At 36.1% G+C, this 13,841-nt stretch overlaps 1 protein-coding gene across 3 annotated transcripts in view; it reads left to right on the plus strand.

Moving 5' to 3' along the window:
* The window catches only part of LOC143355911 (rho guanine nucleotide exchange factor 10), a 162,360-nt gene that overhangs the window by 97,134 nt on the left and 51,385 nt on the right, over positions 1-13,841 (plus strand). The window lies entirely within an intron of this gene.

Consider the following 13,841-nt stretch of genomic DNA (forward strand, 5'->3'; position numbering starts at 1 on the left):
GAAAGTCCCATGACAAAATAATGAAAAACACAGAAGTTTTGTAATTGGATCAGTAGTGGTTCACATCGATATACCCGGGGGGGGGGGGGATAGGCGGTGTGACTAAGATCGCGTAGTTCAGTTCGTCTTAATCAAGACTTTACTGTACGAACATATACAATCAATGTGATCAGTTCGCTAATATTTTATTATTTCCTGAGCTTCCCTTTACATAACCACGTTATTTGCTTCCTTAAAAGCTATTTTGAATTTGTGCGAATTAACCTTCCGACAGTAGAATCTGGTTTTATTTTGACCCAGAATATCAAAATCGACATTTAATTACTCAGTCTTGGGCGGTTAAATTAAATGAACAGTTGTTACATTAGATTCGACAGGAATCGTCTGTCGCGTCTGATCATGACCAACCAATTCTACTTCCTGCGTATACCAAAGCACGCGAACTCGACGGGTCTTTACGCTCGATTTTCTCGAAAACAAAGCGTCGAACGAAAAATATTTATTCCGTATTTTCGACTTATTTTCTCGTGTAGAATCACCCCCTCCTCGGTTGTACCACCAATACTGGGACACCCTGTATAGTTGTACGCTGAATGATTGGTCCCCTGTCCGACGGTTAATTGAAATCGAAACGAACTTTTGGAACAACACAGTTGGCCTACTAACTTATTTAGAACGGTTGAAGAATACCATAATTGTAAAGGCATTAACACTTGCATGCTCGTTAGAATATTAAATATCTTAATTTTATCTTTGAATTTTAATTTAATAACTGTACGAACTCTCGGTCGAATCCAATATTTCCGCTCTTAATAATTTTAATAAGTCGAAAACAATAGTGTTTGTTGTTTGCTCTAAGATGTTCACTGTTTTGCATTTAATTCGCCGAATTTTACCATAACACAGAGTAGTTATCTAAGTATTGTTGTATATTATAGATAAAAAAAAATAGCTCTGTTGTATTAAAATTGAATATTTACCTCGATCCGATTATATTTATTTGTTAGCACTGACTCGGGCTGATTACTTCTTTTTGTTGCATACTATGTGTCCCGAGCAGAGTGTACGAATGTTGCCCATGCGATGCATGCGGCCGACCGGGGAGCCGGGTGTTCGCGATGAAGCCGGGCATCTGTTCGCGACGTGTATCGTACGGGTACAGTTACTTGTAGAATGCACTGACTGCGTGCATTTCATTGATACGCGCAACAATACGGACTGAGAATGATACCTCTTTGCAGCAGCTATTGCTTTCTAAACGCAGTTAACCAAGATATACAGATGGCACACCCTTAAATATCGCTATTTCTGAAAACTGTGATGAAATTTGATATGTTTCTCTCCGTGTATGTACTTCGGTAGAGCTTCAAGGCTACTTACACCGGCGGATTTAAGCGCAGGTTACAGATTCTAGTCTAAATGTAAACATCCGGGGTCACCGACGCGACAAAATGATGGCACAGTCTTAAAATTCTTTCTCTGCAGTTGACACTAGACCGTTATACCGTTTGTATCGTGCACTGTGTTACTCTGCATTAAATATTGTGTGTGTTTCTTATTATCTTCTATTGAAATTACACTATGGGTAGTGGAAAATCTTTATCCGATGCTGAAGTAAAAACGATTTTGACATTGCATAAAGAGAATTACTCAGTTTCGAAAATTGCACGTATTATACATCGGAGCAGAAAAGTGGTGTATAATTTATTAAAAAATCCCAAAACATACGGTACAAAAAAGAGTTCCGGTAGACCGAAAGCAGTAAGCAATCGCGGAAAACGTGCAATTTTAAAAGAAGCTTCGAATTCTTCGGGAACAGCATGACAAATTGCTAAAGCAGCTGGCGAACATACAAATATACGTAATGTGCGAAGGATAATAAAAGAATGTCCGCACTTAGTTCGAATGAAATTGAAAAAAAACCACCTTTAACCGCTCAGTATAAATCAGAGCGTCTGAAATTTGCACAAGAGCATATACATTGGAGAAAAAAGTGGCGTCGTGTTATTTTTAGTGATTAGAAAAGGTTTAATCTAAATGGGCCGGATGGTTTCGCACACAATTTTCACGACTTGCGGAAGGAGGAAAGGATATTGAGCATAATGCTTTGGGCCGGAATTGGGTGTCGAGGAGTGACTGAAGTAAAATTTATAAAGAAAACTATGAACAGCAAAATTTATATAGATTTGATAGCCGAACAATTAACTAAATTCGGACAGACAATTTCCGGGGAAAATTTTATATTTCAGCAGGATAATGCAAGTGTGCATACTGCAAAATGCGTTAAGCAGTACTTTGAGCGAAACAAAATTAGTGTCTTAATGTGGCCAGCGAGATCGCCAGATCTCAACACAATTGAAAATTGTTGGGCACAACTAGCAAGACATGTTTATGAAGGCGGAAGACAATTCCAAAGCCTTGCAGATTTAAAAACGTGCATAGAACAAGAATGGACAAAAATACGGCCAAAATATATTTAAAAACTCTTTAAGTCACTTTCGAAACGTATGTTGGCTGTTCTACTAAAATAAGGGAGGCCACACAAAGTATTAAACATAATGTTATATATTTTATGTACGCAAATCACGTACTTTTTTTTATATGTGCCATCATTTTGTCGTACCGATTTTTTGTTATTTTTTGTTTCCATAAACAAACGGACATTTTCTTTAATTTTATTGTTTGTAATGTAGTTTATTTTGTAATAAAAATGTATAAGTACTAAGAAAGACTAGATTTATTATGACCAAATGATGAAAACATTGAATTTTCGTGGTGTGCCATCTTTCTGTCGCGGAGTGTACATGAGACCTGAGGTCGTTCGAAGAAACCTTTTTCCTTTGCGAAAATGTTCTCCACGGATGTGTAGAAGCATGGCTACAACAGACGGATACCGGCTCGGCGACAGGTCCCTCTGAGCGTGGCGTTGACATTGGCTGAGCCGAATATCCATCCGCTGTAGCCTCGCTCTGATTGTTCCACGTTTTTCGTTAATAACTCCGCAACAAAGCCGCGAACAGTATTTACGCAGAGGAACAAACTACTTTAAATGACCTCAGGTATCACCCTTTTCAAGGTAGTGCAACGTTTTTCAGACACCCTGTATAGATATTTGGAGACGCTGCTTGCATAGTACGCGATAAGAGAACGTGTGGTGGCGCATGATACTCGGCGATATGTATTATAATTCGCGATACGGAGCGTGCAGCACCCCGTTGACATTGAAACAAAATATCGGCGTAGCAGAATAGCTTATGAATTTCTTTAAACGTTCTTAACAGACGAATGTGAACACATATCTGATCGACATGTTTTCTCTGTTCACATTTTTACGTTCTTTCTTATATTTTTTAAAAAATTGTAACTTACCAGCGTTTGTATTTGCCGTGACTTGTTAAAATGTTTTACCAAGTGCAACGTACCTTCATGAAATATTAAAACAATTTAGCAAAAGAGTCCCATGAGTTTTCGTAATATTATGCTGTGTACTATTAATTTTGACAATAACTTGTATAAAATTAATCTTACTATCTTCAGCGAATGTGTTGATGTTCATGGATTATGTTAATTTATTCCGAAATAAAGGAGCTGGAGTCATCTATAGTGCAAGGCACAAATGTTCAAGTCTAGTCATAAATAAATGATTGGGAAAGATACATAATACTACGTCATATTAATGATACAAGTTTTGAAGGTAGTAAAAATATTTGTGCTCTTGTGTTGAAACGTTTAGTTTCGTTGGATTAATCGTATGCCCAGTAAGAAGTACAGTCGAGTCGGGAAGTAAGTTACCGATTGGTGTATACAGGCAAATGAATGTGACACATATTTAATCTTTAAGAATGATAATATATGTTTTATCAAAATATTTGTTTATTTTCTGAAACCCTCTGGATAAAGATAATAGAATAATTTGATTTCATTCATAATATTAATTTGCCTATACAGTGCTTACTCGATATATGTCAAAACACGAGTGTAGCTAGGGACATATATCGGCCGGGAGATACTATTCTTTGAACCACGCCAAACGTAGAAAAGGACAGTGGCAGTGGGGATAGTTCTGGGGCTTTTATCGGCTAGGCATTTGGGACATATACAGAGTAAACACTGTATATCACCAATCATTAAGTCATTTTCCGACTTGACTGTAATTCAAACGATGAAAATTTAAAAAAGACAAAAAATTGGCCTGTTAAACAGTAAGGTAAGGGACCCAATTACTGTGGGGGTACGAATTACTGTGCCATTATATTAATTATACTTATTTTTAAAGCATAGTGAATATTAAAAGAGAGATATTAAATTTTTTCATTAAAATCAGTTAATATTGTATATGTTATATATTTCTTTTTTAGTATTTACCACGCTTTAAAAATAAGAATAATTAATGTATACACAGTAATTGGTACACCCACAGCAACTGGATCTCTAGTAGTTGAAACATTTTTCTTGAAATTTTGTACGCCTCGGTACTTCAGTCGCCACAGGTATAATGAAAGTGTGCGAAACTTATCGTCGCACCTGCACAAGGCGCGTCCTGTTTGTTGAAACGTCTATGTTTACCGAGCACCAAGAGGAAGACGAAACAATTCGGACCCATTGCACCTGCTGCAGACCCCTGCGTACGCTATCGCGACGCCGATAACGTAAAACGGCCCCACTCGACTGGACAGAAACAGAAGTTTCAATGTACGATACCGTTTACACCTGATATTTCGGAAGTGGTCCGAGTAGCCTAGAAAATACTTTTCCGCTGAAACTTCGCACGCGTGAGTGACCAATGCGTAATAACGTTTTAAATAGTCCCGTTGCTGTTCTCCTTGGCCGTTCCGCGAGCTCTTTGTAGTTCGAACTGTGACAAATACACGCCTGCGATTCATCCAATTTATTCTATAGCGTTTCATTAACGGCCGAATAGCGGAATGCCTGACAGATAAAAAGTCGGAGCACAGTCATTTCCAACCGACGATAGATACAGTTTATCATTACAGCGTCGTATGCAATGTGAGTCCCTTAGTGGACAAGTGAATTACGTCCACTTTCTTTATTAAGAATAAATCGCGTTATCGGAACTATTATATTGTAACGTTCCCAAAAATTAGGAGCAGAATGTAGCTTTACTGTAAGAAAATAAATTGAAAATTTAGTACAGTGTTTACTTTATATTGGTGCAAAACTCAAGTCTAGCTAGGGACATATTATATCTTGGATTATATAATGGGACATAATATAACTTGAAATAAAAATCGCACAAGTCCAACACTTTGGATCGAAGCCACTATTCCAGAAATTTTTACGATCATTTCATTTACGATGTAAAATTGACTTTTACTTTTTATAAATGAAAACACAAAGTATAAGTAAGTTGAGGTAAAAAATAAAATAAGCATTCATAAGGCTTTCTATTTACGTATACTGTTAAAATAACGTATTTTATTCTAGAGTGAAGCAGTTGTTTTTCTAAAAACACACAAGCATCGAATAGTTCTGCGCTCAGATAAGTTGCTAAATTTCGAGAATTGGTCTCCCAGGTGCTAATTAACAGACCACTCAGCTCAAATACAGTGTTTACTCTATATCTGTCCCAAATGCCTAGCCGATAAAAGTCCCAGAACTATCCCCACTGCCGCGGGGTACAGTGAATTCTCGTTACGAGTCAGTTACACCATTCTGACTCTTAGACGAAATCTGAGGTTGTCGCCGAGCGTCGCAGTTGAAGTACACAGGGCACGCTGGGAACCTAAGAGTCATATCCGTCTACGAGCCACAAAAGCCTATGACTACTAAGCGATAGTGACAAGAAGACTGAGAAAATGTCTTTCTCCGATAGAATGTTGCACGTAGCTCGAGAGACGGCTCTCGAGCTTCGGCTCCTCACCGCGGTGGTGTGGGTAGTTTCACTGACTCCAAATTGTAAGGTTGGCACTGACTCGTAATGAGAATTCACTGTATACCCGGTGAGGGGCCAAGAAGCTCGGGAGATCTCGGTCGCCTCTAGAACTTCGCTGTCCTTTTTGACGTTCGGCGTGGATCAAAAGTTGTATCTCCTGGCCGATATGTGTCTCTGGCTAGATCTGTATTTTTGACAAATATCGAGTAAACACTATACAATGGTGAATCGGAAAAAAAAACGATATTCTGATGGAGCAATGTCTCCCGTCTATCTCGAAGCTGTTGAAACTGAAAAATTCAGTGTACCCGGTGCTGGTTCGTGTGAATTATGGTACCGAAGAACAACTGCATGCACCGTTTCAAGTGTCGTGCGTTCCGCGCCATGTGTATAGCATACCGGCGCGGCGCGGCGCGGCGCATAGGATTAACAAATAGGCTGGGAGCACAAGTGATAAAACGCTGGGTTGGGACCATATTGCCCCGATGTGCCATTAACAAGCGACTCGTGTAAATTACTAACACACGCTGACCGATACGCAAATCCACGCGAATACGTGTCCCGGTTCCGTACACTCGCGAAGATAAACGACCGGCAGGACACTGATAGCTGATAGCCACGATTTCGTAACTTCGATACGAGAACTCGTTCTTCGTTTTCCGTTCTCCGTTCTCCGTTAACGAACGTTTTAGCGGTACTCCCGTTGTAGCGTGTCAAAGAGTCTTCCTCCTTCGACTGTCGAAAAGCAATTTCACGTCCGCTGAGGAATTCTTTAACGTAAGATTGATAATGGTATCAAGCACAAACATTGTGACTTCGTTCATCAATTTTCGGGGAATAGAGTAAACGTTGGCAACAGGGAACACCTTATTGTAAAACCTTGGCCAAAAGTATCGGAATTTGTACTTATTTTTGTTTGAATGAACCTAGGTTGGAGGACGAATGAACTAATACATAATTACAACGAGTCGCAGCAATATTCGGACACTTTCGACTGTCTTCAGAAGTTAGAACAATTAGTTTACTACATGACGCGACGCAGGGATTTTGAAAAATTGGTTGGAACTACAGACAAAATATTAAAAGTTGTTGTTTACAATTTTTTTATGTGGACTTATATTGAAAATTTAAAAAATACGTTTTCTAGATCTGTGTCAATTGCATTCATATTTTGAAAATTTCAATGAAAATCGATCAACCTTGCAATGAGCTACTAATGTTTAAAAATGGTGAAAATTACAGTTTTTCACGATTTTTGGCCTATTATTGTAACAAATCTAAGAATTCTTACAGCTTTCAATGCCTGTCGTTTCTTTCCGCACCAAACCGATTTTGATGAAATTTTCCGAATATAATAATACGGTATTGGAACACAGTTTTGCTAACTTTGCACCACGAGAGTTTCACATGATCGCACTTACTCCGCATTACCGATCTATAAACCTGTCAAAAGAACACGTAATTCAGTTTTAAAGAGTCATTGCAACGAAGGAGCTTCAATCTTCGAGTCTATGGTAGACTCTGTCACAATACAAATTTTCCAATATTTTTAAAAACATTTCAAACTATAACATTTTTAAGAATGAACGTGTCTTCAGACTTCACTATTACATTATAACTGAAACATTATAAAAAAAGGACCTCCCTAAAATTCTGTACATATAAATTTTAGTATATAATGTGATACTAAATAATTCAAATGTTCCAACAAAGTTAAAGAAACTTGATATTTCGAATTATCGTAGAATACAGTATTGAAAGTTAGTGTACAGAAAAGGGTCATGAGACACCCCCAGTATACTAGTTATGGTTTAAGAATGATTCTCTCCAAAGTCACAACGGCTTGTTAGAGTGCCCTAAATGAAAACTTGATTTACAACGAATTAGGACAAATAAAAATCGACAAAGAGTAAAAGGATAAAATGTCCGACCAAGAAGAATCTCCTTTTTGCTAGAAAAGTACAGTGTCTACTCGATACATGTCCAAAAAACGGGTCTGGCCAGGAACAATTATCGGTTAGAAGCTGTTATACGATAAAGCCAACATCCACACAAAATGAAAGAAATTTTTCTACGGCTACAGATTTTGTTACAAAAAAAAAAAAAAAGAAGTAGATTGTCTGATTCTACATTAGACGCATTATGCTTCTTAACACTAGAACGACCGGAGCAGTCAAAATGGCTGGTTCCTAATTTTTTCTTTTACAATTACTGAAATTGTAAAAATGTTTTCATCGGAAATTTTTTAATGAACCTCTTCATTGAAGCTCATATTACAATAAAAGTTGTATGAAGTCTGAACGGGCACAGTCTTGTCACTGTTACAAAGCAATATACGTTAGTCGCATTTATTGCTCGGTCGTTCTAGTGTTAAGAAGTCATTTCAAAACAAAAGCGTAATGTTTCACTTTATAAAAGTTTGGTAAAAGTTTCCCAATATTTTTTTATTTTATTCAAAATTCGCGAGGATTCTCGAGAATTATCGAGAAATATAGTCTTATTTCACATTTCTCGAGAAATGAAAAATGTTGAGAGATCAGGAACACTAATCAGGATCGACCTAGTTCTGGTTCAGTCGATAAAAGGACGTCGACTGTAGACATCCGGCAAGTTCGAAGTAAATCGGATCACTGGTTTCGGCGTAAACCGAAAGATAAACACAGTTGACTCGGTCTGAACGCGTTGGGAAGTGACGAGGCTTGTAGGACAGAACTTTTTCATTAATTTTCGAGTATTTTGACGGTCGGCGTAGACAAATCTTTACTTGGATCTCATATCGGTCGCCTTGTCCGTGTCATACGGCGTCAAATCTCAGATCGCGATACAATAACGTTTCCAGACTTCTTTCCCGGCTATTCCCTTGAATTATCCATGCAAGAATAGGTCTCTTATGGCACCGACTGTAACTGTAATAAAACTTCTTTATGACCACCACATCGGACCAATAAATTTTTACGTGATCCACGTGGTCACGACTCAATCTTTCTATGACCTACGCTCTACATATGTATTTACAACGCGTACACTGCCGCTCAAAAGTACACTGGACGCAAAAGGTATCCGAACACGAAATTTCCCATTCTGGAGAAATAGTCGGTGTTTGAATTGTGATTATATCGTTAAAAAAGAAATAGTCGACAATATACGTGGATTCATTTTAACCCTTTGCACTCGGATGTCCCCTCGAAGGGGACATTTTGAGTCTAGAATCGATGGCTCCGAGTGCAAAGGGTTGAAACGTGAAGCCTCTGCTTTTGCCGTCAATCGCTCATTTTTATGTAAGATATGTTTGCATGATACAGCCACTGAAAAATTGAAGATATTTCTTTGGTCCAAAATTTTACAAATTGATACGTTTATGAAAATATTAAAAGTTGTTTCTGTTGACTAAAACCATCGCAGATTTCAAGATTGAATGTTCCCCTTTACAACGAATGCTTAAGACTTGATCTATGATTTTTCCTAGTCGATTTACTCAACTTTTAACGAAAGGTGTATTGCCATCTTTGCAATGATATAAGGTATACCGTGGTCGTCTCACGCGACCAACCGTGTTCCTCATTTTTGTTCTATAAAACAGCCAACAAATTGTAGATTCAGTTTTAAGCAGTTCTGTTATAAAAAGGAAGAATCAATATTCAAATACAATGTAATAAATTCATTCGGAAAATAAGTTTTTTTACGCTTTTACAGGTGATTCAGTTTGTGGCATTTTTTACCAAAAACGAGTCAGTTTTTCACCTGCTATTTCACGCTGAAATATCCTAGAAAAAAATGATTGATACTCTGCGAAAGAGGCATCGGGCTGTGAAATGAATCCATATTTATTATTGCGCTATTGTTTTTTAAACGTAATTATCATAGTTCAAATATTCCGAATTTATCGAGAATCGCAAATTTAGTGTTTTCAAAAAATTGTTGGATCCATTATTTATATATGGACAGTTATAAGTTTTTGAGAACCGATGCCATGAATTTATTTTATTGAACAATGTTTATTATAAAAATCTCTTAAATTCATAATGATGGGTTCTACATTTTTTATTTCGTAACTTTGCATATATATTACCATAAAAATCGCTAAAAAAATTTAGAAAATCTGAAGAAGTACTAGCAAAATGGTCACATCATAGATCTGGTCTAGGCTTTGTAACTATTTTTAGGTGATCGCAATTAAGTGTTCGCATATTTTTATGCGACAGTGTACGCGTTTAGTGTGATCTAGTCGAATCTTTAACGCGATCCATGCCTATGATACTTGTCCCACGATTAACACGCTGTTATGAGCTACTCTTCGACGCGATGGGAGTTGCTATCGTGCGCACATGCTTTCGTTTAAAACGCTCGCGTGACCCACAATGTCAGTTGTATCAGATCGTTACCAGATCTCAGTGATCCGTTGACGATTTCAATAGTCGTCCGAGTAGATCTAGCGTGGGTCACCGATGAATCAGGCTATCGTGAAATCATAATGCCACGTGACCGACCGATATATCTGCGGTCGTAACGCAAAACCGCGCGAGTCACACTTTCGATAAAATTTGTCTTTTGGCCTCGATCAATGTCTAGAAAGCGCAATTTGTATTTTCAGAAGAGGGAACAGGTGTTAAACAAATTGTTGCATTTAAGCACAACTGTGCAGGTATTGAAATTTACAAGTACAGTGAATTCCCGATATAAGTCACTGCAAGCCTCGCGTTTAAAGGTCACTGGCATTACCCACACCACCGGGGGGTATACCCCGTGAGGCGCCGAAGCTCGAGAGCCGCCATCGCTGAGGAGTGTAACATAACACGGTCGGGTATGTAGGTGTGAGACCAGAAGACAACTACCAATCCAATAACAAAACTTCTTTATTTTTCATTATTTTTTATGGGACTTTCACCAACATATTCGTGGCATTTTTCTAATGAAAATGATACCAAATTTGATATAATTCCCATCATATTTCCTTGTGTAATGAACGATTAAAGTTTCGGACTCAAAGAGGAACAGCGTATTTAAATAAAAAATTGAACATTTTTATTATTAATTATTTTTTTATGCGACCTTCACCAATATATTTTTGGCATTTTTCTGACTAAAATGATACCAAACGCGATATAATTCGTATCATATTTACACTAATTTTCCATTACTGTAATTATAATGGGAAGTACTTTCATCGTTCATTACACAAGTAAATATCATTGAAATTATATTATATTTCGTTTTATTTGAATCAGAAAAATGCCATGAATATATTGGTAAAGTAGTATGCCTACTCGTAACAAATATTCGGGCTATGTGTATAGAGGGTTAGGGTAAAAATCGCTAAGAATCTGAGTAAATAAGTTCTTGTGATTTTTATACGGTAATGTAAAATAATAACTTTTAGTACTCCGTAGATCCAGCTTTAAAATTATATATTTATTTTCGTAGCGGTCGTGCACCAATTTCCTTAGCTGGTGCTCTATCTTATGCATTCATAGCATGCACTTTCGTGTTCAACTTTCGTGCTGCGAACGCAGGGTCAGTTTCATTTAACTGTAGCTGTGGTCGTATTTGTTTATTTGAGCGATTACGTATCTGCATTTGCTTTCAGGTATTTAATTAATTAATATGCGTAACTGACCTCGTATTAGAAAGTATTTACCTAGTATTTTCTCGAGCTGTAATTTTTCGATTCTAAAATCAGTGATCTTTGTGCATCTATGTATACAGGGTGTTTGTCTACAGATAGCAGAAAATTCAGAAATCATTTTATTTAGGATTATTTAGAATTATTCGTGACTATTATTAGGATTATTCAGGACTAATTATTTAGGATTATTAATGACTATTATTAGGATTATTAATGACTATTATTAGGATTATTCAGGACTAATTATTTAGGATTATTCATGACTAAACTATTGATCTTTATGCAAAATACAAATTTTTCTGCATCCACTAAAAAGATTAGGAATCCAATAGAATTTTACTTCCTTGCTTAATCATTTTAATTACTTAGGAACAATATAGCGTTTCTTGAACGCTCTTAATTTTTCCAATGTCTTGAATGGCAGCTAGTCATTATTGTCCATAAATGCATAAAAATCACAGCCTATTCATAACAATTTAAGACGAAAATGATTTGATTTGCTAAACGAAGTACGAATCAGTGTGATGCATCGCATTATATGAATAGTCTTTTGGGTCCTACTCGCTAAGTAATTACATAACCACGCAAACCACAAGAAAATTACCATTACCAACAAGGAGAGGTCTTAGTGATTGGGTCGTCGTTTTTTAACTAAACTTTTTCAGGTGAATTTAGAGCAAAAATAAGCGGACTCGCGTTCTAGCGTTTCTGACAATACTCATTATTTATAAAGATAATTAACATTTAATTTTATGATATCCAGAAAATATCTTGTTATACTAGCGGTGGTACAGTACTGACCTCGTCCCAAGGTTACGTGTTACCCTAATAATAACTACACCAATAAATAAATAACAAGATTAAAAGAAAGAAGAAAGAAGACATTTAAAAAAGAGAGAAGCAAAGCTTAAAACTCCAAATAAAAATAAAAAATTGAAAGTAAAAAAATGTTTAAAATCATGAAAAGCTTCATAAATACAAGAGAAAATTATTAATCGTAAGATAGATTTGAACATTATAGAACACATTTTTATTTACAGCAGTACTACTCTTGTATTTAATAAATAATTTGAAAACTATTCGATTTTTCGAACCACCTCTGTCCCCATTAGTTCGGATAATTGATGTCCTACTATAATTACAAAAGTCGATTATTCAACGGTACATTTAAAATGAAATTGAAAGTACATAGTTAATTACTGTGAAAAGCATGAGTATCTGGTTGGTTTCTAATAATTATTTATAGAAAAAGTTCGTTGGCTCCACTCGAGCCGACGAAACAGTGTAAAGGTTAATGCATAATATTCGTACTTTATTCAGTTCTCGTTTGATTCTGTTTACTTTGCATTAGATTATGTTAACTTACATTTACAATTTAAAATTTACATTTTATTTAATTTACATTTCGAATGTCTGATATGGAAGTCCATAGTATCTTTTCAAGCCAATCGGACTGTCAAGACGTACTATCTACAATTATTACCTGGAATAATTTTCTTGTGATTAAATTTAGGTAAAAATGAAAAGGAATACTATATCCCATTAAAAAAAAACCCTATAAACTAAATAACTTGTGTAACAAACATTTTTTTGTAACATCAGTCGTTTATGAAATATTTCATGGTCGTTCTAGTGAAATGGAACACCTTATATATTAGAATGACTTATAAGTTCGTGTGTTTTTTCATAGATTACTCTTGTACTATTGTTTACAGTAACACCGAAGTTGCGAATATATTTATATTGAAATTTAATAATTTAATAATCTCAGTATCAGTTTGTACAATGTACATAACATATTTATTATATTACAGTAAAGTAAAATAATTTTATGAATGTGTATAACGAATTACATGTATATTATGTATATTAAATGCATCGAGCACACACTATAGCAAATGAAAATTTTCTGGTCCCTACACAGATAGGGTAAGGGATCCGATTACTGTGAGGGTTATTTTTAAAGCATAATGAATATTAAAAAAGATATTATATTATAATATCTAGATATTATCAGATATATTATACATCTCTTTTATTAATATTCATTACCTATGCTTTAAAAATAAGTATAATTAATATGGGCACAGTAATTGGGTCCCTCACCCTACTATTTGTCAAATATATCGTCTACAAACTCTGCACAAATTCTGCACATTCGCAACACAGAATAACTGCCTAAACTTCGGCAGTCTAGTTGTAAGTCTGAGGTAATAGAACGAGAGGGGAGGAGGGTGGACAGCCATTATACCTTCAGGTGAAAGGTCGAATAAAACTGTCGAACTTTTCAATCAGTTACGAAATAACTGTAATCTTACGACTGCT

This window comes from Halictus rubicundus, chromosome 7 (genome assembly GCF_050948215.1).
Source record: "Halictus rubicundus isolate RS-2024b chromosome 7, iyHalRubi1_principal, whole genome shotgun sequence".
NCBI lineage: Eukaryota > Metazoa > Arthropoda > Insecta > Hymenoptera > Halictidae > Halictus > Halictus rubicundus.